This window comes from Arachis hypogaea, chromosome 4 (assembly GCF_003086295.3).
Source record: "Arachis hypogaea cultivar Tifrunner chromosome 4, arahy.Tifrunner.gnm2.J5K5, whole genome shotgun sequence".
Lineage (NCBI taxonomy): Eukaryota > Viridiplantae > Streptophyta > Magnoliopsida > Fabales > Fabaceae > Arachis > Arachis hypogaea.
In genome coordinates, this window is record NC_092039.1 from 92,841,688 (window position 1) to 92,847,138 (window position 5,451).

The 5,451-nt window shown below is 42.3% G+C and overlaps 1 non-coding gene across 1 annotated transcript; it reads right to left on the reverse strand.

Annotated features, from left to right (window-relative positions):
- Positions 1–949: 949 nt before the first annotated feature.
- LOC140184529 (small nucleolar RNA R71) lies at positions 950–1,057 on the reverse strand. Its single transcript, XR_011881546.1, has one exon. It is a non-coding gene; the product is annotated as a small nucleolar RNA R71 (small nucleolar RNA).
- Between the last annotated feature and the right edge of the window lie 4,394 nt (positions 1,058–5,451).

The following is a 5,451-nucleotide window of genomic DNA, read 5'->3' on the forward strand; positions in this document are numbered from 1 at the left end:
TTATCTTTTTCTAAATGATTTTCAATCATATCTTTTCAAACATATCTTTTCAATCACATCTTTTTCAAAATTAATTTTTTCAATCATATATTTTTCTAATTTCAAAATCTTTTTCAAAAATCACTTTATTTCTTTCCCAATATTAGTTTTCAAAAATCTCAATCAAATTTTCAAATTTCTTTTTAAAATCTTTTAATTAATTTTCGAAAATTCTTCCCCTCTTCTCACATCCTTCTATTTAAGGGACTAAAACTCCTCCTCAAGGTACAATTCGAACTCCCTCCTTCTGTATATGTTCGAATTCTCCTCCATCTACCACCTCCTTCTATTCTTCCTTTCTTCTGACACTTCAAGGAATCTCTATACTGTGACATAGAGAATTCCATACTTTCTTGTTCTCTTCTCTTTCATATGAGCAGGAACAAAGATAAAGGCATACTTGTTCAAGCTGATCCTGAACCTGAAAGGACCTTGAAGAGAAAGCTAAGAGAAGCTAAAGAACAATTCTCTTTAGAGGGCCTAACAGAACTCTTCAAAGAAGAAGAAATCATGGCAGCCGAAAATAACAATGCCAACAATGCAAGGAAGGTGCTTGGTGACTTTACTGCACCTATTCCTGATTTCTATGGGAGAAGCATCTCTATCCCTGCCATTGGAGCAAACAACTTTGAGCTTAAGCCTCAATTAGTTTCTCTAATGCAACAGAATTGCAAGTTTCATGGACTTCCATTGGAAGATCCTCATCAGTTCTTAGCTGAGTTCTTGCAAACTGTGACACTGTCAAGACCAATGGGGTTGACCTGAAGTCTACAGACTTATGCTCTTTCCTTTTGCTGTAAGAGACAGAGCTAGAACATGGTCGAACTCACAACCTAAAGAAAGCCTAAACTCTTGGAAAAATCTAGTCAATGCCTTCTTGGCAAAGTTCTTTCCACCTCAAAAATTGAGCAAGCTTAGAGTGGAAGTCCAAACCTTCAGACAGAAGGAAGGTGAATCCCTCTATGAAGCTTGGGAAAGATACAAGCAATTGATCAGAAGATGTCCTTCTAACATGCTTTCTGAATGAAGAGCAAGTTGCTAAGTACCTTGGAGTAATCATGAAGCTAAATGCCAAGTTATTTGGTAACGAGACTTGGGAGGATGAACCTCCATTGCTCATCAAAGAACTGAAAGACCTGACTAGGCAGAGATTACCTCAAAAGAGACAGGACCCTGGAAAGTTCTCAATCCCTTGTACCATAGGCACCATGACCTTTGAGAAGGCTCTATGTGACCTAGGGTCAAGCATAAACCTTATGCCTCTCTCTATAATGGAGAAGCTAGGGATCATTGAGGTACAAGCTGCAAGAATCTCACTTGAGATGGCAGACAATTCAAAGAAACAGGCTTATGGACTTGTAGAGGATGTCTTGGTAAAGGTTGAAGACCATTACAACCCTGCTGATTCATAATCCTAGAGACTGGGAAGTGTATGGATGAATCCATCATCCTTGGCAGACCCTTCCTAGCCACAGCAAAAGCTGTGATTGAAAGCTCAAGGATATCCCTTGTGTTTAAAGCTCAAGGATATCCCTCTGTCACCATGGAGAGGAAGCACGAAGAGCTTCTCTCAATACAGAGTCAAATAGAGCCCCCACAGTCAAACTCTAAGTTTGGTGTTGGGAGGCCACAACCAAACTCTAAGTTTGGTGTTGAACCTCCACATTCAAACTCTAAGTTTGGTGTTGGGAGGTTCCAACATTGCTCTGAACATCTGTGAGGCTCCATGAGAGCCCACTATCAAGCTATTGACATTAAAGAAGTGCTTGTTGGGAGGCAACCCAATCGTTACTATTCTATGATAATTTTCTATTTTCTATTTTCTATTTTATGTTTTCTGTAGGTTGATGATCATGTGAAGTCACAAAAACAATTGAAAAAGCAAAAATAGAAGGAAAAACAAAATGAAAAATAGAACACCCTGGAGGAGAAACTTACTGGCGTTTAAACGCTAGTAAAGGTAGCAGAATGGGTGTTAAACGCCCAGTCTGGCACCATTCTGGGCGTTTAACGCCAGAAAAGGGTACCAGACTGGCGTTTAACACCAGGAATGGGCAAGAAGATGGCGTTAAACGCCAGAAATGGGCAGCAGCCTGGCGTTTAATGCCAGGATTAGCAGAAAGGGGCGTTTTGCATGCCACTTGGTGCAGGGATAAGATATCCTTGACACCTCAGGATCTGTGGACCCCACAGGATCCCCACCTATCCCACCACTCTCTCTCTTCTTCATCCATTCACCAATCACCTCAATAACTCTTCCCCAAAAACCCCTCACCTATCAAATCCCACCATTCTCTTCACCACTCACATCCATCCTTCATAAAACCCCACATACCTCACCATTCAAATTCAAACCACTTCCCCTCCCAAACCCACCCTCTATAGCCGAACCATACACACCCCTCTCACCCCTATATAAACCCATCTTCACTCCTTCATTTTCACACAACCTAAACACCACTTCTCCCCTTGGCCAAAACACAAGCCCACTCCATCTCCTCTATTTCTTCTTCTTCTACTCTCTTCTTTCTTCTTTTGCTCGAGAACGAGCAACCTTCTAAGTTTGGTGTGGTAAAAGCTAAAGCTTTTTGTTTTTCCATAACCATTTATGGCACCAAAGACCGGAGAAACCTCTAGAAAGAGGAAAGGGAAGGCAAAAGCTTCCGCCTCCGAGTCATGGGAGATGGAGAGATTCCTCTCAAGGGTGCATCAAGACCACTTCTATGAAGTTGTGGCCAAGAAGAAGGTGATCCCCGAGGTCCCTTTTAAGCTCAAAAAGGGAGAATATCTGGAGATCCGACATGAGATCCGAAGAAGAGGTTGGGAAGTTCTCACCAACCCCATTCAACAAGTCGGAATCTTAATGGTTCAAGAGTTCTATGCCAATGCATGGATCACCAAGAACCATGATCAAAGTGTGAACCCGGACCCCAAGAATTGGCTTACAATGGTCCGAGGGAAATACTTGGATTTTAGTCCGGAAAATGTAAGGTTGGCATTCAACTTGCCCATGAAGCAAGGAGATGCACATCCCTACACTAGAAGGGTCAACTTTGATCAAAGGTTGGACCAAGTCCTCATGGACATATGTGAAGAGGGCGCTCAACGGAAGAGAGATTCAAGAGGGAAGCCGGTTTAACTAAGAAGGCATGACCTCAAGCCCGTGGCTAGGGGATAGTTGGAGTTCATCCAACGCTCAATCATTCCCACTAGAAACCGGTCCGAAGCTACTATAGACCGGGCTATCATGATACATAGCATCATGATTGGAGAGGAAGTGGAAGTTCATGAGGTTATATCCCAAGAACTCTACAAGGTGGTGGACAAGTCCTCCACTGTGGCAAGGTTAGCTTTCCCTCATCTCATTTGTCACCTCTGCAATTCAGCTGGAATTGACATAGAGGAAGACATCCTCATTGATGAGGACAAGCCCATCACTAAGAAAAGGATGGAGCAAACAAGAGATCCCACTCATGGACAAGAGCATGAGGAAACTCTTCATCATGAAATCCCTGAGATGCCTCAAGGGATGCATCTTCCTCCATAAAACTATTGGGAGTAAATCAACACCTCCCTAGGAGAATCAAGTTCCAACATGGGACAACTAAGGGTAGAGCGCCAAGAGCATTCCATCCTCCTCCATGAAATTAGAGAAGATCAAAGAACCATGAGAGAGGAGCAACAAAGGCAAGGAAGAGACATTGAGGAGTGGTATGCGAAATTGTTACTCAGGTTGTGAATTATTGTTCGAAATTGATTCCCTGGCGATGGCACCAAAAACGGATGCACAGAACCATGGTCTAAACATATCTTTACAACTTCGCATAACTAACCAGCAAGTGCACTGGGTCGTCCAAGTAATACCTTACGTGAGTAAGGGTTGAATCCCACGGAGATTGTTGGTGTTAAGCAAGCTATGGTCACCTTGTAAATCTCAGTCAGGCGGATATAAAATAGTTATGTAGTTTTCGAAATTTAGTAATAAAAGAAAGATAGAAATACTTATGTAGATCATTGGTGAGAATTTCAGATAAGCGTATGGAGATGCATTCGTTCCTCTGAACCTCCGCTTTCCTGCTGTCTTCATCCAATCCATCTTACTCCTTTCTATGGCTGGCTTTGTGTAAGGATGTCACTGGTGCCAATGGCTACTTTCAATCCTCTCGGGAAAATGGTCCAAATGCTCTGTCATAGCACGGCTAATCGTCTGGAGGCATCACCCTTGTCGTTGGTTGCATCCTATTCCTCTCTGTGAAAATGGTCCGATGCGCTTTCACTGCATGGCTAATCATCTTGGAGGTTCTCGATCATACTGGAATAGGATTTACTATCCTTTTGCGTCTGTCACTACGCCCAGCACTTGCGAGTTTGGAGTTCATCACAGTCATTCAATTCCAGAGTCCTACTCGGAATACCACGGACAAGGTTTAGACTTTCCGGACTCTCATGAATGCCGCCATCAATCTAGCTTATACCACGAAGATTCTGATTAAGAGATCTAAGAGATACTCATTCATTCTAATGTAGAACGGAAGTGGTTGTCAGGCACGCGTTCATAGGGAATGATGATGATTGTCACGTTCATCACATTCAGGTTGAAGTGCGAATGAATATCTTAGAAGCGAAATAAGATGAATTGAATAGAAAACAGTAGTACTTTGCATTAATCTTTGAGGAACAGCAGAGCTGCACACCTTAATCTATGGAGTGCAGAAACTCTACCGTTGAAAATACATAAGTGATAATGGAGTTCATTGGTCTCGGCCCCAGAGGGTAACCGGAGTAACCAAGAGTACGAATACAATGATAAAAAGTTCTATTTATAATAAACTAGTCACTAGGGTTTACAGAAGTAAGTAATTGATGCATAAATCCACTTCCGGGGCCCACTTGGTGTGTGCTTGGGCTGAGCTTGAAGTCTACACATGGAGAGGTCATTCTGGGAGTTGAACGCCAGCTTTTGTGCCAGTTTGGGCGTTGAACTCCACTTTGCAACTTGTTTCTGGCGCTGGACGCCAGAATTGGGCAGAGAGCTGGCGTTGAACGCCAGTTTGTGTCATCTAAACTTGGGCAAAGTATGCAAATTTATACATTGCTGGAAAGCCCTGGATGTCTACTTTCCAACGCAATTAGAAGCGTGCCATTTTGAGTTCTGTAGCTCCAGAAAATCCATTTTGAGTGCAGGGAGCTCAGAATCCAACAGCATCAGCAGTCCTTCTTCAACCTCTGAATCTGATTTTTGCTCAAGTCCCTCAATTTCAGCCAGAAAATACCTGAAATCACAGAAAAACACACAAACTCATAGTAAAGTCCAGAAATGTGAATTTAACATAAAAACTAATGAAAACATCCCTAAAAGTAACTAGATTCTACTAAAAACATACTAAAAACAATGCCAAAAAGCGTATAAAT